This window comes from Varanus komodoensis, unplaced genomic scaffold, assembly GCF_004798865.1.
Source record: "Varanus komodoensis strain SLA01 unplaced genomic scaffold, ASM479886v1 scaffold18_3, whole genome shotgun sequence".
Taxonomy (NCBI): Eukaryota; Metazoa; Chordata; class Lepidosauria; order Squamata; family Varanidae; genus Varanus; species Varanus komodoensis.
Window position 1 is genome coordinate 10,250,814 of NW_025335549.1, and position 26,236 is coordinate 10,277,049.

Consider the following 26,236-nt stretch of genomic DNA (forward strand, 5'->3'; position numbering starts at 1 on the left):
GAAGCTGCATTTGCGCGATGAGCGTTGCTTTCTAGATAGCAATATCACCAGGGGCACCAACAGTTTCGCGGTGGTAGTTCTAGCATACCAAGGCTGCAGGAGCAGATCCGGAGCGCGGAGCGGCGGCCGTGCGTTTCTGCGCTGAAATGACGCGGGTGGCCAGCTAAAGGAGTCCTCCAGAAGACCACTCGGCCCAGGATTTGAAATTACCGCCCCGCACCACCGCCCCGCGGCGGGACTGCTCCCTGTCGGATCACACACGGGGGGGGCTTTGTCCAAGGCGCTTCTGAGCCGCGGGGCGCCGCGAGGCCACGAGGAGGGGCGCCTTCCCGGCCCGCTCGGCCCACCGCCTCGCGGCGGCCCCCTGGCGGCGGCGGGCGGCGGGCGGCGAAGGCTCCGCCACCGCCACCGCCACCGCCGCACGTGGAAGGCGGCCCCGCGGCCGGCTCCCGGGCCGCTATTGTCCGCCCGTCGGTGCGCGCAGCGGGAACCGGGCTGCCCGCGTTGCGCCCCCGCCTGCAGGACGCGCCGGCCGGGAGGAAGGGAGGAAGGTCGGGAGGAAGAGCGGGCAGGCGGCGGCGTCGGCGGCGGCGGCGGCGGAGGCTTCCTGCCTTCCCTGCCTTTCTCCTCCCTCTCCCGGGCCGGCCTCGCCTCCCGCGCTCCCTCTTCCCTCCCTCCCGCGAACGCTTCCCGGCCGGCGGCTTCGCGCTCTCCGCGCGTCCGGCGCCGGCTCCTCCTCTCCGCGCCTCCAGCAAAATGACAGCCGGGCGGCGGCGGTGGCGGCGGCGGTGCGGCGCTCCCTCGCACCGGCTGGTAGGTAGAAAAGGCGCCGCGGCGGGAACGAGCCTCGGACGGGCAGGGAGGCGGCGGCCACCGCCCCGACGAGAGGGCCCGGCTGCGCGACCGAGGCGGCGGGCTCTGCGCTTGCCCTCGCCGGGTCCCGCCTCGCCCCTGCAGGATGGCGGTGAGCTTGGACGGAGGTCGCTCGCTCGCTCGCTCTCCTGATGCGAAAGACCGGGACGGGGCTGTCGGGAGGTTTCGAGCCCTTCTGCACGGCCAAGAGAGGGTTAATCGAGGGGGCACTCCGAGCGGAGCGAAGGAGGTTTTTCCCCGGGCGGGCGGTCAACTCCCACGGGTTCCGAGTACTTAATCCGGCTTGGGAGAAGTGGAGGGAGGGAAAGGGTTAACGACCAGTCGGCAAAAATAAAAGTGGGGGGCTCGTCGGGGCAGTTTCAGGTTGCACTGGCGGGAAGAGAAGCGGGTGTGTTTTGGGATGTCTTCGGGGGTTGTGCGTTCCCATGCACAGGAATGCAGGGCTGGAGTGGCCGCCTGGCAGCAGGATCTGACTCCCCCTCCACCTGGCACTTTGCCTCTCTGTTTTGCAGCGCTGAGTTCGCTGGCAAGGAGCTGAGGTGGAAGGAGGCCTTTTCCTTTGCCTCTGGCAGCCTCACTTGGCATGGGCAGAGATGTGCGCACGGACAGCGGACAGGAGGGAGGGCAGCTGGGCAGGCCCCCCCGCGTTGCGCCGCTGACCTGAGCTCCTGTCTCCCGGTCACCGTTCCACGTTGGAATGCGCTACCTTTCCCCGGGCGACACACTGCTGAGTCTTGGGAGCACAGCAATATTTTCATGCTCGCTTGTCAGGGGATTTTGTTAGCTGCCAGCAGGGCACTGAGCAGGAGAGCAGGTGCTCGGCCAGGTAAATGCCGGTTGAAACAAGTTTCTCTCCCAGGTGTGACTGTTGGCTTGAAAGACTGAAGTGGCAAGGATGTTTGTGAGTAGTTTCGCCATTCCCTGGTTTGTTGGGAGCTGTAGTTTGCTTAAACTGATGTCACCTGCTTTACTCAGTTGCATTTTATTTGTCAGTTCCCAGTCGCTTCAGCAAGGCAATGAAAGTGGTCCCATCTCCCAAACTCTGGAGAAAACCAGTTGAACAGTTTCAGGAGATGTGATTTCTTCCCTCGCCAGACTGAAGTTGAGGCAATACGTTCCTGTGTTTTGGCAGGAAATTTCTCTGTGAACTCAGAGGCAGAGCAAAGGAAATCACAGCAGATATGTGAGCTGTGGATGGCTCCCGTGCAATCAATTTCTGGAAATGCAGCCTGGTGTCAATCAAGGCAGGTTGGCCACGGTGTTCTAGGGACTTTGTTGTGCCTGAGGTGTCATTAGCTCTGGTGTCTTGGTAAAACAAAGATTTGTTAAAGGGCAGAATTGTCTGTGTTTAGCCTGAGATCTAGAAACGCCCAAAGTTCTCAGGTTCACCAGATTTGAGTGATGTGCTTCCCCGCGGGGTGTTTCATGAATGCCCCATGATGCATCTTAGTATTCATTAATGGACTGCATATAGACTGAGAGGTTCCTGCTAATGTGTGCAGCTCCAGCAGTGTTGTTGGTGGATTATTTTAGACTTGGTGGCCCTGGGGAGAGGGTTGCTTCTCATCACTCCTGTGCCTTGTTGTGTCTTTAGCAGGCCAGGCGTGTGTTAATAAAACAAGGCCTTCCTGTCTTTCTGGGTGATCTTCCCTTGTCTTCCCTGATCACCTCTTTGCAGCCAGCACGTTCTGAAGCCTTGCACTTCAGTGGATGGTAGTTTTCGGAGGCATCTCACTGTGCAAAGTAGCAGCTGCAGCAGCTTACAATGGTGCTGAATTGCGTGGGCCTGGAATTTCATTGCATTCCTCAGTGGTTCTTTGTCTGCAGAGTTGTTGGTAGGCAGCATTTGATTAGGAACTTTGATCAGTGTGATTTCAGCTTGTATTTGCTTTGGGATTTTCGTATGGGTGGATGAATTTCAGCTTTTCCAGTGACCTAACTTGGATCTTCTCTTCTCCCTTCCCTTGCATCTTTGCTTACCTGAAAGCAGCCTGTGACCTTTGAGCCTGGGAGGATGCAAATGTCTCCAGAAGATTTGTCAAGGCTCAGAAACAATTCTGGCCCACTACAAGCATTATGGAAGGGTGGTGGTGGTGGTGGTACATAAGAATCACAGGCTGGTTTGCATCCTGTACTTAAAGGATAGGATCCACTGATAGATCTTTGGGTGGTTTGCAGTTAGATGGGCAAAGATTTCTGTTTTCCAGTTTTCTAAGAAGAACGACAACAAAATGACACTCCTCCCCCAATTATGTGGCTGAAATGAAGAAAACTTCAGACAGCCTTCCCTAATTTGGAGCCCTTCCATCATTCCCATCCAGCATGATTAGTCTAATCAGGAATCGACTTTTGTATAAAAAACCTGTGAGTTGCATTCAGTTCCATTCTAGTGCTGACAACAAATTCCCCTGCTCTGATTGGATTTGCAGTCACCTTGCCTTTGCTTCTGAAAGCGTATCTTTTGCACCTGACTCTGGTTGCTGGATCTTGGGGTTCTAGTAGGATTGGACAGGCCGCGGTGTGCCTGTCCTTGATGTACCTTGTTCTGTGGGCTGCTCTTAAGGGCAAATGTAGTCCAGACATGGCAGTGAAGAGATTATAGCTACCTTTGGCGGATGGTCTGGATTATATTTTAGGCTTACTAATTTTACCATGGACTTCATTGCTGGGGTGTTGGACCTCAGGCCTTCAGGCCAAATCTGGCTGAGCATTCTGGCCATTCCTGGGTACCCCCGATGGACTTTCCTCGGGTTGCTAGTCATCCTGGCTTTGGCACAGCCCCTCTCCTGTTTTAAAAGATTGAAACACCTTTCCTAAGGTTTTATTACTGAGAGTGTTAGGCTGGTATTCTGGCTTTCCCCCTTTGCCCCACCCACCCCCAGAGCTTCTCCAAAATTGAATTCAGTCCTCAGGCTGAAAGTGCTTCGACACCCCTGCTTTCGTGTTTTGAAACCGAAATGACTTCGAGCTCAGGAAAGCCCTCTGTGCTGCACACATTCTGGGCAGTGAAGGGAGAAATCAGGCAGAAATGTTGAGCAGCCCTCATTGCTTTGCGTGTGGAAAGGTGGGGCTTCGGCATTTGGCAACGGAGTTGGGGCCAGCACAGCAAGAGGAACTGCTCAGTATTCGCAGGAGAAGTGGTTCTGCAAACCTCCTTCTTTTTGAAACGGCTGCTGGCCACCCTCTTGCTCCAACTGCATGGAAAACCTCTTGCCAGGCTGGCAGAAGCACCACGCACCCAGTGATACTTGATGCTGCTGATGCATGCTGCACACTCAGGACGAAGATGCGGGCTTTCTGAACTCCTGCAGTTGACCCTTCGCTATTTAAAGACCTGGGACGGTCTCACTTGCCTGTTCTGGCTTGGCAGTGGTGTGCCCAGCCTGAGGGCAGAGGATTTGCTCAACCAGGCAGGATTGTCAGCAATGCTTCAAATCCCCAGTGGAGTTTTATGGCCAGGTCTGAAGGTGGGTGGGGTGGAGGAGGCTCGACCTGTTCCAAGACAGGCAGCGGAGCCGAGTATGGATGAGCCTCTGGCAAGAACCGCTGATGGTTACCTCTGTGCTGTGGTCTTGATTCCCGTATTTTCCAGGAGAGATGAATGAGTTTGACTCTGGAGACTGTTACATTCAGGATCTCACTTTCTGCTGAGGACCATGTTGCTAGAGAAAGCCATGGAGGCGGCTCTTGCTTGGGAGGGGAGATTCCCAAGAGCCCTGGTTTCCCCGTTGCTGCATGTCCCATATTTCCAGACTTCTCTCTGCTTTGGCTTGCTGCACTTGCTCAGGCTGAACTCTGAAGCTGTAGGCTTTGAATTAGCTGCTGATGAAGAATCTGTGTGGAAGGCCAGGCTGAAGCTATTACCTCACAACCAGCTCTTTAAATCCACAGTTTCTCCCCCAGGGCCCTCTTTCCCTCTCCTCAGTGTCTTCTTATGTGCTTGTCTCATGAGGCCTTGTTAAAAGATGCAAAATTCTGCAGTGACCTTCCTAATCTGGTAGCAGAAGCAAAGAAGCTCCCTTGATTCAGGTAGACTCTAATACATTCTGAGAGGCTCACCTGCGGTGTTGCTGCCTTCACCTGTGCTGGGGCATTCAGTGGCGCCTGGTCCACCTGCAGGGCATAAGGAACTGCTGCAATGGTGCCAGTGAGTGGACGGAGGACGTGAGGTGCTTCCAGATGTGGCTTTTATGGTGCCATTGCCTTGCCTTAATCACGGAATGTTACGGGCTGTCCGTATGATGCTGCCTTCAGCTTGTCACACCACAGATGTCTTCCTTCCACTTCTGTCTTTTCTTCAACTGCATTCTATAATCCATTAATTAAAACAATTAGGAATAGCTGCACAATGCCTTCTTATTAATGTTAGGAACTCTTCATCTGGAAGCATCCTTAGGCTATGGAACAACTGAGATTAAATTCAGCCACAAAGCTGGGTGTGGGAATGAAATGGGATGACCTCCTGTAGCAGGTCTTCACGTTTTTGTTGGCCATGAGAATTGCTATATTGGGCATGGGCTCTCAACCCCTGCTTACAAGTGCAGCGTCTTGAGTATAATGCCCTGCCAAGCTTTGGAGGCCCTCAGAACCATAGCCTGGTGGCCGAGCACCTGGGTTGTATGCAGGAGGCCTCAGGTTCGATCCCCACCATCTCTTGGCAGGACTGGAAGAAACCTTGGCTGAAATTCTGGGAAGTGAAGTGGCCAGTCAGTGTAGGCAGTAGTGGGCTAGATGATCCACTGGTAGCAGAATTGGATGTTCCTATGGGTGCCTCTGACGCCTGTCACAACTCCTGGGGAAGTCCTCTCACCAGCTCCAAGCTAGCCTGGGTGGCATCCTGTCATTCCAGAACTCCCTCCTCAAAGCACACTTCCTTACCATGCTTCATCTCCGAGTAGTTCATCTATGTCCTCTGCCTCAGCCTCTGCCTGGCCTTAAGGCTGTGCCACTGAAGCAATCACACATTACACCCCTGTTTCTGTGTCATTTCCCCTGTGGCATATTTTAGACGGTAAGCTATTCAAAGCAGGGACCTGACCTTGTATACTCTGTAGAGAACTGCGGTGGTGCCATGCGAACGGAAAGGATAGTTGCCCCTCCTGCATTGGCTTTGGAAGATTTCAGAAGTCAGTGATTTGTCCTGCTCTTACAGAGGTTCTGTGCAAGGCAGGGAGATTCTTCGCCTTTCTTCTGAGGGTTTGGAGGTTTCTTAAGCCTCGTGCTGGCTTTAGAAATCTAAGAAAAGTGCAGTGCCTCGGGGTTTTAAGGAAGTCAGAGCTTTCTCTTCTCAGGAGGAAGGCAAGGAAATCTTGCCAGAATAAATCATTGCTGGCCAGTGGCAAATATCCTTGTTCCTGTTCGCCATCCTCATGTTTCTTACAAGGGGGAAAATACAGATATGGTAAATAAATAAACCTTTTCTTTGGGGATGAAACTTTTGGTAGGGTTTTTAAAAAAATTGCTCTTGAGTTCTGATTGTGTCATGACCCCCTGTCCTCGAGCCCTTCATTGTTCAGCAGAAAACACTCATGGTGAAATATGGCCCTGTCCTTGGGGGTGGGGCAGTCAGTACCCTAAAGTCAGAACACTCAGTCCAGCCATCACCCTCTAACTCAAAGGCAGAAACTCCACCTCTCTAGCTTTGCAAGAGGCTAAGATTGCAACATCACGCAAGGGCCCTTTAACAGTCTGATAAACTCCTCCAGGAGGGTGGTGTTGACCATAGCACAGGTCTTGTCGGCCGATATGGTGTTTCAGTTGGCTTTAGCTCCCTGCTGAGATAACACGCTCCTGTTGTCTTGCTGCAGAAGAGCAATGTGGAGCTATCCAAGGTCCTGTTTTCAGTGTTCTCCGGAGCACTTTTTCCTTGGTGCTGCCTGTTGTGTCTGGGCTTATCTACTTGACCAGACTATATCTACTTTACTTGATCTTGCCCATTGTGACTTGAAAACTTGAACGTATTAGACCAATTCCTGTATGCTTCTGGGCCCAGCTTAAGGTGATGATTCTAACCTATAAAACCCTACATGACTTGCGTTCTCCGTAGCTGATGGCACATCTCTCCTGAATCAATCTACCCAGATACTACCACCTATATTTCAGGCCTTCTGCCCATTTCCACCTCCACTTGGTGGTAGTGATGTGTGAGGAATCTGGTTTGAGGGTGGAAATCTGTCGGATTTCCTTGGCTTGGCTCTTTGGACTCTAGCCCACTTCCTTCTACCGTAAGTCTTCCTTGTGCTGAGTATTTGCATGGGCGGCGGGCAAGAAGCAAGCTCAGGCAAGTCTGTGTGGCTGGCCCCACACACCCCACACACGTGCCTGCTGTGCAAGCCGAGTTCTGCTTCCACACACATTACTTGCAGGCCTTGCATATTCTGTGCAGAGAATTATGGACCTACACGCACAAAGAACTGCACAGTTTTTGTGCCTTGTGCAAGGAAGCCAGTGGCATTACTGAGCGTTCGTGCACTTGATCTTGGCTCAGCTCATTTCCTGGCCAGGCCAAGCACTGGAAGGAGTCTGTTGAGTACAAGAGGGCCAGACTCTGGCCTGTCTTTGCAGTCCTACTCAGCCGTAGCCCCCCAATTAGGGAATGATCTCCCTACTGAGGCTCACCTGGTGCCAATGTTGCCACCTTTTTGGTACCAAAACTTCCCTCTGCACTCAGACATGTATTTGGATACCATCAGGTTTTTAATGGGCCTTTACTGAAATGGTTTTAGTTGTTTAAACTGTGAACTTTTGTCTACTGTACTTCCATTTTATTGCCATCTTTTTATTGTTGTGCCTGTGCTTAGGAGATGTCGTGACTGCCAAGAAAGGTTTGGCTATTGAGAGGTGATGAAACAAATAGTGATAGTAACAAACGTGATCAGCAGCCCTGCTCAGTAAGCATTCCTGGTTTTGTGGGCTCCTAATCCCGCTCGCTCGCTCGCATGCATGTCGGTGGCTTTCGGCAGACTTGTGCCTGGTTGGAGCTGATGGGGCTGTTGGGGGCAGATCTCGTATACATGGCTCCACGCCCAGCCCCACCCCAACATGCAGCCCCTGTGTATTCAGTCAGCCCCTTGGACGTGACTGATGTGCCATCCAGTCCAGCGTGGTCTACTCTTGCCTGCCCTAGCCTGGTGTCCGCTAGCTCACATTTTGGAGTACAACTCCCATCAGTCTCAGCCAATATCCAGGGATGATGGATGTTCCAGTCCAAACCAGCTGGGGGGAGAACTGTGCCCCTCTGACTGCCAGGATTTCTCCAGGGAGAGGCATTTTCTCTCACCGACTGTGGACCCTTCAAGATGGCAGCACTGGGGACTGGAGCCAAGAGCTTCTGTGTACAAAGCCTGTGCCCGCCCACTGAATTACGGTCCCTCTTATCATCTTGGATTTTGTCCAGTTAAGTTCCGGTCAAGGATGCACATGCAGCCCAGGAGCGGCTTTGGAGCTGAGAAGAGCTCCCCCATTCTGTTTTGGAAGGCAGCAGGTGGGCGAGCTGGCTGATCTTGTGCCCTGTGCAATTCCGTGAAGGATGCCGAAGCTTGGGTGGGGGCTATGGCCGGACGCCTCCCATCTTTCTGAGATTTGTAAGCCTGACAGCAGCATGAGTTAGTGGTTTTTGTTTTTCCTCCCAGAAAGCACTTGTACACTTTTGCTTAATGAGGGCTCTGGCTTATTCTGTTTGAACGAACAGCTCCATTAAGCTACGTTGATTAATGAGCAGAAAACCCGGTAGGGAGGCAAAGGTCTGAGCTTTCCGTATGTGGTGATCATAAAACGGCGGCATCTTGTATGTGCAGCATGAAAATGTAGGCTTGGGACTTGAAGCTGCAAGCTGCTGGGAGAAATAGACACACAGAGAGAAATCTCGTGGTGTAATGATCCAGCAATACACTGGCAGTGTACAGGGATTCCGTTTTTTCGATGGTCCCCCTTTGATGGTCTCTGCCACAACCTTTTGCACAGCCTATGAGGAGAGACTGGAAGAACTGGGCATGTTTAGCCTTAAGAAGAGAAGATGGAGTGGAAATAGGACAGCTCTCTTCAAGTGCTTGAAAGGTTGTCACAGAGAAGAGGGCTAGGATCTCTTCTCAATCATCCCAGAGTACAGAACATGGAATAATGAGCTCAGGCTACAGGAAGACAGAATCTGGCTGTTTATCAGGGAAAACGTATGACAATATGGCCATGGAAGCAATTACCAAGGAAGGCCATGGGCTCTCCCGCATTGGAAGCATTCAAGATGCAGCAGACAGCCATCTTTCAGGGATGCTTTAACTTGAGAGTCCTGCATTGAGCAAGGGGTTGGACTCATCGGCTCTTGGGCACGGAAGGGACGATTATTCTTGGAATGCTTTCCAAAGTCAGGCAAGCCATTGGGAGCCAGAATTCTTAGACACAGAAATGGGAGAAGTGGAGGAACTTATCTCAAGGATACCCTTTCCAGATGTTCAGGAGGATGTTAAGAATGGTCAGGATTTACAACTGCAGGGAGCGGGCATGGGAGAAGAACTCTTTTAGCCAGCCGAGCCTGGTGCAACACTTGACCCCATGACATGATGTCAGTAGAGATGGGCCAACCAGCTAGTGGAGCAATGGGCAGGGAAGAAGCTTGGCTCCATTCAAAAGGGACATCCCAGAGGGAGAGGGCCCAGGCATACTCAAAAGGGGGAGGCTCAGACGTAGCTGCTAAACTGGGTTCAAGGTGCGTGTTCAGAGACTCGTTCTTGCTTGGTTGTGGTTGCTGGAAGTGCACTGGAGAAGAAAAAGCTTCTGTTAAAGAACAGTCTGTTGTTTTGGAAGTGTGAAGGGAAACCTGGCTCAACACAGTGGCCTTATTGCCCCTTCCAGCTCTACCGTTCTATCATTCTGTCACTACTAATCCATTCTTCGTGTGGTGTGTGATGATGAGTGCACCCTGCAAGGGGTGCGCAGTGATCTTGCTGCAGGATGGAGCCCCTGGGAGCCAGCATAGGCTGGCTTTTTCCTATGGCTTTTCATGGTCACTGGTACTTGTGCAGATGGGCTCTGAGGGTGACTGCAGCCTTGCAGAAACGCTGGTCCAGGAGCTGTACAGTGCACGCTTTGAGCCTTGGCAACGGAGCTTGACCTCCAGTTTTGTTCAGTGTGAGTGTTGCAAAGTAAAATTGAGCCCTCTTTGCTCTGCAGCAGTAGATGCATTGCTGGACCTATTCCAGATTTTGGATGGGGCTACGACTGCCAGAAAAAAGAAGAAAGAAAATAGTTCATTTCTGCCCCGAGAGAACTTAAACTTTTTGTTAAGAAAAGTTGAGTTCTATGACCTGTGTAAATTATGCAAATGTGCATAATTCTTTACTTTGCATAATCCTGGTTCAGTTAAATCTTTAGTGGGGCAAAGAGCACTATTTATTTATTTATTTATTTATTTGTCCACACTTTAACACACATTCCTTGGTGGCTTAAAAAGCAGACATAAAACCAATTGTTGTATTAAAATATAAAATAAACTACAATACAAAAATTAAAATACAAACTAATAGTTAAAAGCATTCAACCCCCTTCAGTAAAATGCAGCCTAAAATGTAGCTCTCTGGAGTGGTGCGGGGTGGAGATGCTTAGCAGCTCAAATGAAGATACATTGTTTATTCACTGTTTTCTTTGTTAAAAAAGCAAGTTGTTTCAAAGGCCCAGGTGGCTTAACTGCTCTCCACTTGACTTTGGAAAGATGGCTACACTGATGCCATGTGAACCTCTGGGGAGGCTATTTTATAGCCAGGTTGAAGTTGTTGCTGTTCCACTCTATTTAGTGACAAGGTTTCTTTCCATACTGTTTTCATCTTGAAAATCACTTTCCCTTTGTTTCCTCAGTCTCCAGGTTCTATTCTTTGGGCATTTCCCTCTTCCAAAATGATTGTCTTTGGTGGTCTCTCTGTCTCTCTCTCTCTCTCTGTGTCTTTCTCTGTCTCTCTTCGGATTTTGCCTGATGGCACCCTGATCCCCATGCTGAACCTGAGTATTTAATGTAGTTTTCAAAAGCATCCAAGTGGGTGGTGGTTGTGGTGAGGGAGGGAGACCTTGAGATGAAATGGTGGAAAAATCCGAGATCCAGAACTGTGGACCTAGCCAGATTTAGCATGGGTTAACAGGTATCAGCAGCTGACTCTTAACATGGAATTAACAGTGATGCAAATTCAGGGAACCTCCATGTGGATTATGGGACAGGTGGACGGGTAGCTCAGTGCACCAGAGTGCTGTGGTCTCTGGGAAATAACTGTGACTCAGAAGTGAAGCAGCTGTTCTGCCTGAAGAAGGTTCCAGGCTCAGTCTCTGGAATCTCTAATTAAAAGGATCTGAAAGCAGATGGCGGCTAAGAAATTCCTCTCAGGACTTGGAGAGACACCATGAAAGTAGACAGCACTGGACTAGATGGACAAACAGCATGGTGAGGTGGTAAGGCCACTCCCGACGTTTGTCATCTGGCAGGGGAATGGGAACTCAAATTCGAGCAGCAACATATGCTTGGACATGGGCTGGAATTTTCTGGTGCAGATGATGTGAAAAGCAGTTCATGGCTGTGCTAAGGCAGGAAGGCAGGTATGGGGAAACTTGGTTGGTAGGCTGGATACATCCTGTGGGATTCTTTTCCATCACACCAGCTTCTCTCCCAGGCCTACTGTCTCTCTCTAGCTGCTGTCAAGGATGGGGCCTCTTTCCCTCCTCAGTGCTGGGAGAAAGAGCCTGCCCTTGAGCTAGGCAGAGAAAAAATCCTCTCCTCTGTGGAATCATAGAGGAGTCGGAAGGGGCCATGAAGGCCACCGGGTCCAGCCCCCTGCTGCTGTCACAGGGCACCGCGTCACTCCACCCCACCCAGGTGGCTGCCCAGGTGCTTTTTGAAGGTCTCCAGTGTGGGGGAGCAGCCACCTCTCCAGGACTGGGACTTGGGCATCCATATGAATGATATATGGGCAGAGGTGGTGCCTGAGAGGTGGGGCTTCTCCCAGATGGCAGTCTGGTCCTCGAGCTGGAAAAGGCTCCTTGCTGCAGAAGAGAAACTCCCAGAGGCTGTGGCATGAACGGATGGCTTTTATTCTCAGAGTGTTCGCGGAGGTTTTGGACAGATGCCTCATACATTTAGTGGTAGTGCAGACTTTTCTCTTGTGCTTCAGGCATTGTCAGCAGGGCAGCCAGACTGGTGATTGACCATGTCTGTTCCCCTTTCATTTCTGCAGTGGATTAAATATACCTGTCAGGCTTCCATAGGCTTGTGGGATGTTATAGCAATCAAAATTCATTTTTAATGGCAAAGTTAATCACAGAGTCCACTCATTGATTCCCTATTTTACAGCTCTTTTAGATAGGCTGTGCTCATACTACTGATCCAGAAAATCTCCTTTTAATAAAGCAAAGCCACTTTTGAGTTAGTCAGGCAGAGGGTCAGGGAAAGAAAGATCTTGACAGTAAAATGCAAGCAAGAGTGTCTAAAGTGGGAAAGTTTGAGGAAAAAGTGGCTAAAAGGAGGCTGACAAACTTGCTCTGTAATTTGCCCAGTGCTGGGTAATTGGAGAAGAGAACATACTGCTTTGTTTGCACTCTGGTATTTGTAGAAGAGAGCCAAATTAATGGGGAGCATATTCTCAGAGTGAAAAGAAATTGTGCGTACATTGATGGAGTGCTGATGTTACATTTCAGTATTGAGAGGGGAAAGACTTTGACCCTGACAGTGAGGTGAAATGTTGCTTGTTGTCACAGGCGTATGTGATGATGAGGTGGTTGTATTCATGGGTCTTGCTAGATACGAAAGATTCAGGGTTCAGCACCATGGGACATGGCTCTGTGAAAAATCTGCATATGCTAATTTGTACCTACAAATACCATTTTTCCATGTGCGCAAAAGAGAAGGAACCCCTCATCCACACAACCCACCGCACACAATTGTTTTTGAGCAACAAGGACTGCTTTTATTTTTTGTTTCTGATTGCCCTTAATATAGACACAATAATTTTCTTTCTTAACATTCACAGAACAATAGCTATATTTTCACAGTAAGAAGTACGTGTAGATGAAAGTCAGCATGGTGCTAAAAGCAAGAAAAGCCATTTTGGATTAAGCCAGTAAGGATACATATATAAAACAGATGTTTTCATTATTTCTACAGTATTATTTCCCTGCATAAACATGTCCTTATACCTGTAAAGTCCTATTGTTTTATCTAATCCCATTAGAAGTAATTCAGCATAGCTGGGATCAGTTGTGCTTCACACTCCAGCTTCTGCTGAGGCCGCCACACAATGGGAGCAGGATAGCTCCAAACCTCTCTGCTGCTGCCCCGTTGTGCCAACTGACACCACAGGATCGCGGTTGGCCAGACTTGGAAGGCTTCAAACCATCTGTCACTGCTTGAAACTGTAGGGAATGAGAGAGAGAGAATATTTCAGGTAGAATCTTATCAGCATCAAGTAGAAAGTGTTTGCTATTATTTTCTGGCTCTTTTACATAATGCATCTGGGATAACCCCAAACGTCCTTGGCTTTCTGTTCTGCTGGTTATCTTTTGGTAACCAAAACAGAGCCAAAGCTAGGAATGTGAAAAGGGCAGAGGCTGAAATTTACTGTGTACTCCGAGGAAGCCCAAGACATTCTCTATTGGCTCTTCATTGGGTTAAATTGAACAGATATTCTACTCTGATTTCCAGGTGTAGAAGGCTTTGCGTTACTGTGAAATGGGCAGGTCTAGAGCAATGCTGCTCTCCCTCCAAGCACAATGGCAGCTTTCAGTTTAATACTGGAAGATGAGGCAATGCCTGACTTGGTATTCTGTCTGTCTCTACTCTAGCAGAATGAGTTTTCTCTATGATCAGTGATCTGCCTGTAGTAGAGTAGAAGCTGACTTTACTATTTTCATGTAAACAAAACAATTTAATAGGAAGCTTTAAAGCAAAGCCTCTCCCCGCTGTTTCCTTCATATTAACAAACTGGCTCAGCAGCTACTTAAAATCTAACTGTGCAGAGGTGGTTGGTGATCTGGAGAGAGCTAAGGTGGATGCAACAGAATCTGCAACACAAGATGGGCCCTATGCTAATGTTATTTTACTCGTAGGTAAAGTAACCTCCATATAAAATAACCTCCAATTTCCTTTCCTCCATCGTTTAAACCCAGGCAGCCTCTTTTCCATGCATGGACCAGAGCCTGATCTGCTTAAGGTTCAGCAAGGCTGCTTCATACACCTTCAGTCTGTGCCCTGGGACATACATACAGAGAGAGCTGTTGTGTTGTGAGCAAAAATACTGATGGGCAGAAGGGAGATCTCCAGCTGTTTTTGACTTCAACTCTTAGAAACCAATGCCAACATGGTCAGTGATCAGGAACTCCGGGAGCTGAAATCCAAAACATCTGGAGATCTATTTTCTGCCATGCAGAGCTGAGCCTTCTGGACGTAGCCCCTGGGTGCTCCTGGATGTAAGCATTAATGGTACAATCACTGTGCTTCATTCATGGAATACTTTTTGTGGGGGGTGGGGGTTGGATGTCGTTGTCTTCTATTTGCAACGCTCTTTGTCCGACCATTATTTGTTGTTTTTGCGCTACAAAAGATTCATTAAGGAGGGAAGAATAGACTGGGTTGCACAGTACCTTTGGCTTGGTAGCACTAGCAGCCGTCTGTCTGGACACAAGATCAGTCCTGGCAATGAAATGCAGGAAGGCTTTGTTAAATCAAAGCAATGGTTTACGTCACCCTGACCTGAGGGTAGAGTAGGGATGGAAAAGCAGATGCTTAAGAAATAATATCCATCAAAAATGGCAGGTGTGCTACAACATAGCTGAATATGGGGACAATGACTTGCACTGGCTTGTAGCTGCCCAGAACCACACGGTGTGGCTCCCTGGGATGATCAAGAGGACGGCGATCTGTTACGGGAGATTTAATCTCCGTCTGCAAAGAGCGTTCTGTTTATGCTTCAGCATGTGACACACATTTACAGCTCCTACTTTAGAGTCTTCTTCCGACGCAGCACTCCCAGGAGTAGCATTTGCTCACATTGTCTCACTCCTAAACCTTCACTGTAAACAATGAAAGCTCATTTAGGCAGCAGCTGTGAACTGTTCTTCCATTTTATTGGTCTGTCAGAGGCCCGGTTTATTTGGCTCCCAGTTCTTTGTGGGTTCTCTCATCCAGAATCAGATCCTTCAGAAGCATGCGGGCCACTCCTCCCTTTGCAGTGCGTAATGTCTGAGTTCCAGAACGGGAACTCAGCTGGAAGTGCCTGCACCAGAGCATTGCCTCGAAACTTGCCTTCTGCTTGGTTTTGGCAAGCTGGGGCCTGCCCGATACGAAAGCAGGGGAGAACAAGGTGTGAGGAATTCTGCTGGTGAGCCAAGTTGGCCCTGGGTTGGAGGGAGGGGAATGCTTGGCAGGCAGGTTTGGCATTGCTGCGAACAGGCCCTATTTTGGCCTCCTCGCTATTCTTCAGAAAGCCTCTTCTGACGTTGGCTTTTTTCCTCCTGTTCTTTCACCTCAATGAATTGGAAACTTTCTTACGGAACAAGCTCCCCCCCCCACCCCACCCCACGGTTGCCTCTAAAGACAAAAAATGTCTGAAATTGCAATTATATGGTACGTGTGCAGATAGCAGACACTTTGCATATCTTAGAAGGGCCCTGATGAACACAGGCAGATTTAAGCTTTTATTTTTGGTCCTCTGGGCCTGAATCTGGGATCTTCACAGTACTTCATGTTGGCCCTGGCTTGAACTCCTACATTTTCCTTCCTAGTCCACTTCTGGTTTCTGCCTGCCATTCCCAAGTTTCTGAATGGGATGCATAAATGGGGAGAGGCAAAAGGTTCTGTGTGTGTGTGTGTGTGTGTGTGAGAGAGAGAGAGGGGGGGGGGGAAGGCAGCCAAGGGGAGAAACGGTGGAGTTAGATGCTCTCAGTAGATCTCCCTTCCTGTGTGTGTCCATTCGCTACTTGCGTGTGTTGCTGCTGTCTATTTATTTACTGATATTCTGCAGCTCAATAGTCCAACAAGACTCTCTTAGCAGATGGCAAAGCACACAGAATCAAAACTGTAAGTAACAATAATGGTAAGGCAATAATACACATAATATGGCAATCAACCAATAATAAACACAATCTACTTGCTTGTCTTTCTTGTGTGGAGCCCAGTCGGTCCCACTTCCCAGAGGGAGAGGGCCGTGAGCATGATTACCACTCCTTGCTCACTTTGCCACTTCCGGAGGAGTCAAGGTAATGGGCCGTGAGGAGTCAGAAACTGGAAGCAGGGCTTTTTCTGGGTCTCAGCAGATGCCCAGCCGTCGCAAGCCCGAGAAGCATTGTTGTTGAGCCACTGGGCTGCTTGGCTTGGTTGGCTGCAGGTTCCGCAGGGTCACTTTAATTGTTTTTCTGTAGTAGCGACTTATAATATTGTCAACCCAATGAACCATGAAAGGTATTAAAGTAATTTTCCAAAGATACAGTTACACAAAAAACTTCCTTCTTTCCCCATCATCATTTTTTAAAGTGACAGTATCAGAGTGACCTTGTGCATTGCTCACTAACTATCAGTGCATAAAAAGCTCAGAAAAGGAAAGAGCATTAATTTTGCCTCCCCCAGCATCCCTGCCCTCAACATAAATCTAGCTAGCAAAAAGAAATGGGGTAGCTCATAATACCCATTAACATTTCCCCCACAAAAGAAATTTGTCTCACGGAAAAGCTCAGCTATTGAACAGGGGAAGTAGTTGAGCAGGGGGGAAAGACCGTGGGCTTGGGGAGAGAGCAGGAGACATTATTCCTTCACGTGCCATCTCCCAGATGGATAGCAGGATCATTAATGGTGAGGTTACTACTTGGGCTGAAAGTTCACTTGCCAGAGACATCACTTCCCTGTGGATCAATGAAGCTATACACGCCTTTCTTGTTAAGTATTATTGCAGAGATAGATGGTGTCATTTTTAAGAAAGAGAAAGTAGTTCAGAGCCGTGGACTCTGGTTCAGAGCCATAGTGTTCACTCCCAAAGTCTGGGGAACAAGTTATAATCTCTTCTGCGGGTTAATGCTTTTTCTTGATTAGGTTGGCACACCGGAGGTTATTTTCCCATTATTTAGTTTTTCTATCACATTTGAATCCCTCCCTCCTTTGAAGGAGCTGCCTTTTTCTCATTAGAGCAAACACGGTTGGTTGCTTAGGCTCTGAGGTAGTGATTTGAAGCCCATCCAATGAACTTAACACCCGAGTAGACATTTAATCCCAGGTCTTCCTGGTTCGAGGGTCAGCGACTCTACCTGGGCTTTAAAACCTTTCCTACAGATCATATTGCTTAGGGTTCAGGTTGGATGATGGCCAATGTAAAATATGAACTCATAAAGCATAGAAATGAGAAAGGTAGGGAGTGTTTCCTTTACTTGCCTTATGTCTTGTTGCTACTTGCAGAGAGTAACCAGGAAATATATGGTGGAGCTGGAAAAGCTACAGAAAATGGCTGGCCGGTATATGAACTGTATGTCAGACAAAATGGACACCTGTTTGATCCAGCATGGCTCTTCTTATGCTCATATGCTCTTGTGATCAGGAAAGGTTCTAGTTACTAGCAGCTAGTGTTTGGGGCTTTTGAGTTTAGAACAGGTGGTCTGCAGAAGCATTTGGACTGCAACTCCCAGAATTCCCATCCAGCAGGGCTGTTGCTTGGGAATTCTGGGTGTTGCAGCCCAGACGTGTCTGGAAGACGCAAGGTTGGAGAAGGCTGGTTTGGGGGGGAAAGAGTGAGTAGGAATAGGCCCGGTAAGAGGCTTATAGAATTTTGCACACTGCAGAGGAAGTAGAGAGGAATTTTTCTCATTCTCTCCCATTATTAGAACTCGAGGTCATCAAATGACTTGAAATGGGAGATTCAGGACAGGCAAAAGGAATTATTTTCTCCCTCATTGTGACATATGCTCCCTCAAGATGCGATGGCTGCCTGGTTGGATGACTTGGAAGGGGTTAGACAGATTCATGCTGTATCAATGGCTATTAAGTTGTGCTGGCTTTTATATTTCCTACAGGCTGGTGGAGAAAATGACCGAGAGGCTTCTACTGTGCTTGTGTCCTGCTCTGGCTTGTTGGGGAAGAAAAAAAGCCAGAGTTCCTGGCTAGTATGTCACAGCAAACCACTCAGGGATGACGCTTCACTGGGTTGTTCAGCCATTCACACTAACAGCAAGAGCAGTTGAGTACAGCTGCCATATTCTCAACAGACGGAGCTATTGCCCACTGATCTCCATTCTGGCTGGGCATGCTAGGAATTATGGGAATTCTATCTATACGTGTGTAGGATTGCATCTAGGCCTTTAAAAACAGCCATATTAGGTGATGGAAAACATACAAATTAGTATATGGATTTGTTTTTCTCAGAATGGCATCCTTTCTCATAAGCACACAAAGAGCCCTACAGGAGGAGACCAGAATTCACCTGTTTTCAGCAGTGAGCTCTTCCTGGGAAGCCCCAAACAAGATGCGTAATCCACATTTTCCCAGTTCTTTGTCCCCAGCATCTGTGATTGAGGGCATGCTACCTTGATGATCTGTTTAGCTATCACAGTTAATAGTCATTGCTAGACTCACCCTCTATCAATTTGATTTATCCTGTTTTTTTAAAGCTATCCAATCTAGTTTTGATTATTCTATATCCAGCAGCAGTGAATTTCATGACTAAATGGCTACTGTTTTTAAAAGTGAACTCAGGTGGTGAGAGCTGACTTAACTGAAGCAAAACTGAGGCACTAAAAAGCTAGAGGAAGGTACTGGGATATGCTCAAGGGAAGTTTGAGATTTACAGAAATACAAATGAAATTATTTTAATAAACACACTGAGCAATCTTGCTTCCCATGTAACCCAAGAAGGACTGCACATTTTTGGCAGCCATGAAATGTTGTGGTTCAGAAAAGAAAATGGAAAAAACTAGGGAGGGAATAGTAAGCGGACCCCTCTGAACAGCTTGCATCTTGTAGGCTGCTGGAGGAAAGTACACCTGGCTGGCTGGGAGCTTGAGCAGGAATATTTCTGCTAGCAGGCTGCATGCCGGTTCCTCTTGTTTTTGAGACTCGTCGAATTAAATTAGAAGAGAGGTAGAATATGGCCCAACTCTAGCAAGAGCTCAGAAATAGCGTGGTACAGGAAATGGGGTGGTGATGGATTCCCCTGCCGCTCCCTCCGTTGCCATCTGCCTCTTGGAGCACTTTGTTAGTGCGAAGGATGTTTGTCTCTTGTGCCATCATCGTGACTCTACCTCTGTATGATAATATTTTTTATGCTCAACTTCTAATCCATTTCCAACTCCAGCATTCAGAGACACTGCGGGATGATTTACAGGTCTGTTTATAAGCCTTTCTCCCCTTTGGCAGAAAGGGGAGTTTTGAGAGCTGCTGTTTGTTTCTGTCGCTTTCCCGTCTGGGAGACAAATGGCTGATGTAAAAACGATGAGGAAGACAATAATAAAAGTTGTGCTTCCTGGCCAGCTGGAAGCAGTGTGATCCTTGTGGAACACGCAGACTGTTCCTCCTAAAAGCCGGGCTATTTGTGTAGTTCTGCGGCTTTGCAATTATGTCACTTAAGTGTGGATATTTGGCACCAAGTTAAAGACCAGGGGCTGACTACCTGTCAGCTTTCCCCAACCTTGCACCCTTGTCAGGATGTAACTCCCATCATCCCCAACCAGTAGACATGCTGGCAGGGTTGATGGGAATTGTGATGAGGACGCATCTGGAAGGTATCAGGTTGGGAAAGCGTCCCTAAAGGCATTATTTTTGCCACATCATATTCTCCCTCCTTTCAGCTTTAATCTGGTAAACGCATGTGATGTGATTTCAGCAATTTTCGTGGCTGTAATTTGTGGGGACGGTGGTAATTTGCAGTTAGTGATGCTGCTCTGGCACGTGTGTGTATCTTTGTAACAGCGAAGAAATTAAACCTCTTGCTTCAGAAATACTAGTTTTTCCTCTATATTTGAGTGTATGCAAATTCAGTCAATAGGTTAATCAATACAGGGGCAAACTCATATGATTAATTGGTTGAAATGCTTTTAATTGACTTGCAGCCCTACTTGTATCGATGCTCTGTTCTCCCTCCCACTTCCTTTCTCCTGCCAGAGTGGCTGAGCTGTGGGAGTCAGGCATCCGCGGTCCAGGGCCTGAGCAGACCAAATCAGCCCTGTCATTCCTTGCTGGCTGCTGGTTTGTTCCTGGTCACAATTCAAGGTATGGCTTATATTGCCTTTAAGGCCCTCCTGAGAAACCTTGGGATGGGTGGGCTTGTCCCCCAAGTACGTAGGACATTGCCCACATGCCTGAAATTCAGCATCCCTGTGCTAAGGGGTCAGAGATCAGAAGCCAAGCTGAGCCAGGCATTTTAAATACAGGGCTTGGTTTTGCAGACTTCAGATTATAGAATCCCGCAGTCTCTTGCCTGCGTGCACGTGTGTTCTTTTTTGAGCCTGGATGTGTCCCAGGGCAGTCAGTCGCTGGCTTGTAGTTTGTAGACTAACGTCTGTTGGAAAGAGGGAGGAGGCAAATTTTCTGTGGTTCTTCCACTGTAAAACCCTGGCTAGTGTTTAAACAAGAAGTTGACACAGAACTTGGGTTTTAGCACATTCCCTTTGCCTGCCTTTGGCTGTTGAAAGCATCTGAACATGTAGGGAGCCCATTTCCTTTCAGCATTCCTTATAAAACTTTCATGCACAGGTAACTGCTGTCAAGTACCATTCTGTTCTCTGTCTGTCTGAATGCCTCTGCTTGTGGAAACTGCCCCATTTGGACATTTACAGCTTTTTCTTGAAATCCCAACAAATGTACTGCAGATTTTACCATCAGATGATGTGGGAAAATACATTTTGGGTGGATTTTTGCTTGCTTGTTCTGTGGCCACTCGGAACAGAGATGAACGTTGTTCTCGGGGTTTCCTGACTGGCATGCTCTGTATGCCAAGTGGTGTGACCTACTTAAAAAATAAATAAATGGCATAGACTGTTTCCTGACAACACTCTGATCCTATCAGACTATGTAACTTGGAAGATTAAGGGTGGTGCATAAGGGTGGTGCTTTAGCCAAAGCATTTTACTGGCAGGCGTTTCCCCCCACAAGAAAATTTTCCAAGGGAGTATTTGATGTCATGTTGGTAGGAGATGAGAACAGAGGGGTTTGGGGTTGCTAGAATAAATAGCTCAATCAGTTGGCTTCCTTTCAGCATTGTTCTCTCGTCTCTCTGTGTGTGTGCGCATGTGTGAATAGGCAGGACTGTATTTCAATGGCAGAGCACCTGCTTTGCATGAATATGGTCCCAGGTTCAATCACCAGGATGTCTAGGCAGGGCAGGAAAAGCTCCTGCCTGAAGCCCTGGAGAAGCACTGCCCATATCGCCAATAGTAGTGGCCAAGGTGACTGATGGTCTGCTTCACTATAGCACAGTTTCTTATATTCTGAGAGAGAGGGAGAGAGAAGCAGAGGGCCTTGAACTCTGGGACAAAGGGCAACCTGTCTGCCCAGAATTATGAGCAAGGTGAAAAGAGTTAACCGTGATCTCTTGCTTGATGAGAGCGTATGCACTTCCTGTTGGGAGCTTAAAATACCCCTCTGGGACTAGTGATTGGTCTGAGGACACCAGATGCTTTCATTGGCAAAGCTTTGTGAGTCTAAGCTAGAATCACTCACTTAAATGGCTTTAAGCGGGATTAGACAGATCCATGAAGGAAGGTCTGTGGAAGGCTATGATAGCTAAATGGAACTGCTAAGTACCAGGTATTGGAGACAGACTCAGGGGAAGGCGGTTGCTGATGCCATTCCCTGCTTGAGGGCTTCCTAGAAAAGTAGTGGGGAACCTCTGGCCCGACCCACAAAAGCATGCTATCCTCAGTTAAAAGAAGCAGTTAGCATTTGATACTAGGATCCTTCTTCTGGAGAACCTCTGCTAGTCAGAAGAGAGGACACTGGGCTAGATGGACAATAGAACCCGGTATTAGACAATGCCCTGTGATGTCCTAATCAGGGCGGGCATCAAGGCACGACTGGGTAACCTGCTGAAGGCCTAGAACTTGGCATTCCTCTTCACCAACGCAACCTGCTTGTTTACTTGCCTTTTGCTCTGGCCCAAGTCACAGTGGTGGGAAAGGAGCAATAGGTACCATTGTCCACTCGCTCCCCGTCTCTGTCTGTTAAGCAAGCTGTCAATGATGAGGGAGAGGAGGAACAATAGTCGCTGGTGACAATAGGAACGAGAAGGTGGACTTGCCTGGGGAAGGGGCCACTGAGGGGCCCTCTTGCAATCCTGGATCTGGCACGGTGCCTAATTAAGTTCTGTGTGGAAGCACTTGGAATACAGGCTCGGATTTCAGCATCATGAGGTCCCATCATAAGGGATGGTAGTGACATTTTATATATTAAATAACAAGTGCAGTTGAATTGAAGAGGAAGAAGACAAAGACAGGATAGAGAACACCTCCGGTATTTTGAGAACATGCCTCTATAGCCACCTCCCCAGTTCGATTATTATAGCGGACTCTTGTTAGTAAAATCCATACACTCCAAGTGGCTTGTTTATTTTACAGTTCCTAGTAGCTTTGGCTGTGACAAGACCTTTGTAACATGACAAGATGTGCTAAAGGCTCAGAAACCAGATGACCAGTCCAGCCCACGATTCCTTATGCTTTCATGTGTTCTAATTTTAGTTCATTTTCATGGCGAGCTGACTGGCAGATTTTCCTGGTTTGGAATAAGGGCAATGTAGAATGAGTGTAATTCCTTCTGCGTGTTGAGCCTTGATGCCTCAACTGCAAATTGAGGGCCATTATGTAGAGGTTAGAATGATCGATCTGTTTTATTGTTCCAGCCAAAGGTCATGACAATTACATATTACCGCAAATCAATATAGTAATACAAAGGATGAAATTTCCAATCCTGTGTTGTAGCGGCAATGGAAGGGAGGGTTGCAAAAGGAGCCATTTTTAATTCAGTGCAGCAGTATTATATAGCGTTCTCTCTTCCTGATCTTTCTTGCTGTTAGGGCAAAGAGAGTCACTTTGCGTATGATGCTGGCATTACCAGTCAGTTTAGACAACCCCAGCAACTCCTTTCCGTTAGAGCTGGTGTACTCCCATGAGAGATGAACGATGAAAGTGTGTTGGGCCACAGCTTCAATAATGTTTCGCCAATGCACTGAGAATTATGGGCGTCAGGCTGTAGAAGTATGTGTTAGAATGTCCGAATAGGACTGGAGAGACTCAGGTTCCGTTCTCCACTGGACTAGAAACTTTAGTCCAGTCACTATCTTTGGGCTAGTCTTCTTTACAGGGGCCTTCAGAGGGTAAAACTGAGGAGGAGAGCCTTGTCTGCTGACCTGAGCTGTTTGGAAGACGTGCAGCAGATATAGAAGCAGGAGAAGAGAGCAGGAGAAGAATGAGGAGCAGGAGAAGAATGAGAACAAACTAGGGAATTTAGCCATAGGCCTCAAGCTGCTTCCAGCTAAATATTTTTCCCTTTTGGGGAAAAGCAAGAGTTTCTCACGGACTGCCGTACTGTACCGTTCTGGTTTGTTTTGTTCTTCACTCCCTATGAGGAACATTAGTCTGCAGACATGTTTAATGCGATTTCACAAACATATGGAGCTCTTCTTGGCAAAATCCCCAGATCACTGTTCAGTTATAATTAAAATGGAATCACGCCCAAAAGGGCATAATGACTGTTCATTCAAGTTGAAATCATCATTGGAGGTATGCCAAAATTTATTGAGATTGAAGGCCCAGCCACTTGGCACATGCCGTCTGCCCATCATGGGGGGAATTGCTTACCCAGCCGCTTCCTTCAGGTGAGCAGGATATTGCCACTCCTTTTTGGTAAAATTGCTCTCTGTTGTTGCCATTGTTATGATTGTTTTAGCCACCGAGCCAGGTTCAAGCTTCTATTCCCTTTTAGGTAGTATTCTGTTTTTTTTTTTAAGTTTAAATATGGTCTTTTATTTCTTTTACCTAGATGTAGAGCAATATATAAATATCAAGTTCTGAAAAACTAGCTGACTGCTTTCTGCACTCCAGACCCATTTGTTGGTTAAGATAATGATAGATTTAATTAAGTCTTTAATTAATGGTACAAGGGCCTTGTCAGTGGTGGCACCCACTTTATGGAATGCCCTCTCCTTTGCTGGTGTGCAGGAGGAATAAACTGGGATATGTTTTGGGTGCTAGACAAAAACCTCTCTTTAATTTCATTGACTGATTGTGCAGCCCAATTTGTTGACTATTTGTTCTCTGCTTTTAAATGTTTTAATTGAATGTTTTGCTTTTGTGTTTCTTCAAACATCTTTAACTGAGATGTTTTATATACTTTTATGGTATTTTCACCATAAACATTTTGGTGGATGTTTTGCATTTTAAACTCTTAGGCTGCAAGCTGCTTCAATGTATCTTTTTAGATAGGGTCAAATGGTTCATAAATTAGTTAAATAACAATTATTTTGTTACTATGCACTGAATCACGGTTTAGATTGTTCAGAGCATTGCATGCTGCATGTTGGAAACAATCCAGAGAACTCTGGCTATTGGGCAATGGAGAACTCTCAGCCAACCTTGTAACAGCCTTGCAAGGTAGGTCAGTATTATTAATCTCCATCTTGCAGGTGGATCTGAGGCTGAGAGAGAACAGCTAGGATACGGCTGCTCAATGAGCTCATGGCAGGGGGAGCATGTTTGCAGGCTGGGCACGCAGGTGGGCGCAGTGAGATTGGCAGAAAGAGATTTCAGCTATTCTGCAAAAGAATGCAAATGAGAAACGCGGCATAGGAAATAGCCCTCCTCCACCCGCTGCGATCAGCTGCTGCTGATGCAGAGTCCCAGAGAGCATGGAAGCTTCTGCTGGGTCCCTTGGGGACAGCTGAGGCAAAATGGGAAATCTGGGATCGGCACGTAGCTTCTGGAGCAGACGCAGCGCTGCTCAGTGATTGCCTAGCATGCAGTCTGTGCGCCGTAATGGATACTACCGATGGGCATTCATTGTTTCGTCTGCGTGTCTGTTGCTGAGATCCTTCTGGAGAAAGCTGTACTGTTCGTTTGTTAGGTGAAAGTGCTAGTACTTCTGGCTGTGTCTGAGCATAATCTCTGCCCTACTTTCTCAGCCCCCAGACTGAGTTGGTGAAGTCATGAAAAGGGCCTCAAGGCAGCAGAAGGTAGGAAGCGAAATAGCCACTGCATGGAAAATTGTGCTTGCTGGCTCTGTGCGAGTCAGAAGTCCTGGGTTGGAGATTTTGGCCGTGGAATGGATCAGAAGCAGGATACAACTCAGTTGGTGTAAATCGCCACCAATATCCAACTTGGTGTCCGTGGGTATTTTGGACTGTAGCTCCCAGCTGCTCTGACCCATGCTGGCTAGGGCTGTACTGGAGTTGAAGTTCAATGTACCTGGAAGTCATCAGACTGAGAAAAGCTGAAGCAGGCAAATAGCTTGAGTGCAGAAGGAGGGGTGGAGAACCTCTTTCAACTCACGGGCCAAATTCCATTTCAGAGAAGCTTTTGGGAGTGGCATGAAGTGGTGGGCAAGGTTTGAAGGCAAAAGGAAGAGGCAACATGTAAGAAATCTCAAAACATTTTAGTTTAGAGCTTTGCCAATAACGAAGCCTTATGACATTGCAGTCTTTTGGAAGAGGGAGGAAATAGGCTGGGAAACAACCAAAATGTTCTGTGGTTGTGAGGAGCAGCGTGTGGCCGTTGGGGAGTGTCAGAAGGCTGGATTTGGCCCCTGGGCCTGAAGTGCTGCAGACCCTGACATAAAGCGCCAGTCAGGTTTAGGCTCTGACATGTTGGATGGAATGGATTGCCAGTAGTATGCTAGGAACTGCTTCTGTCTAAGCCTTTGGAGAGCTGCTGAGTTAGAGCAGATAATCTTAGGTTAGATGGACTGGTGGTCTGATTGGGTGAACATCAATGACTCAGACACTGCTTGGATGGAGGAGAATGGAATCCTGCCAGCACACAGCTGCTTAGTTGCATTTCAAAATCGGTGTGCCCAGTGTGGAATCCTTCCCGGAGTAATCCCACTTGAATTAAGACACAGCAGCAAGAGCAAGAGAGACGATTATGCTTTTGTGATAATGTGCATGAAGTTCTGGTAATTGTCGTTTTTTTCTTTCCCACCCCCAAATTTCTTCATTTGGTTTGGCTGCTGCCTTAGGGATGCTTCTCTTTGGAACAATTCGGTGTAGGGGGTTTCACCATGGATGTGCTCTGGTGCATCCCACGGCCTTGTAAGCCTTGTTAATATTTTATTGTTTTGATATATGGGGAATTAATTACTGTCAACAGAGCAGATTTAATCTAATCAGCTATTCCACATGCCGCATCAATTGCAGACATCAAAGCCAGCCTCAGAGGG

At 47.9% G+C, this 26,236-nt stretch overlaps 1 protein-coding gene across 1 annotated transcript in view; it reads left to right on the forward strand.

Moving 5' to 3' along the window:
• The first annotated feature begins 725 nt into the window (after positions 1-725).
• LOC123022105 (probable E3 ubiquitin-protein ligase MID2) overlaps positions 726-26,236 on the forward strand; it is a 155,632-nt gene continuing 130,121 nt past the window's right edge. Inside the window, exon 1 of the mRNA XM_044427526.1 lies at positions 726-813. The gene's annotated coding sequence lies outside the window, so the exon portion shown is untranslated. The remainder of the gene's footprint in view (positions 814-26,236) is intronic.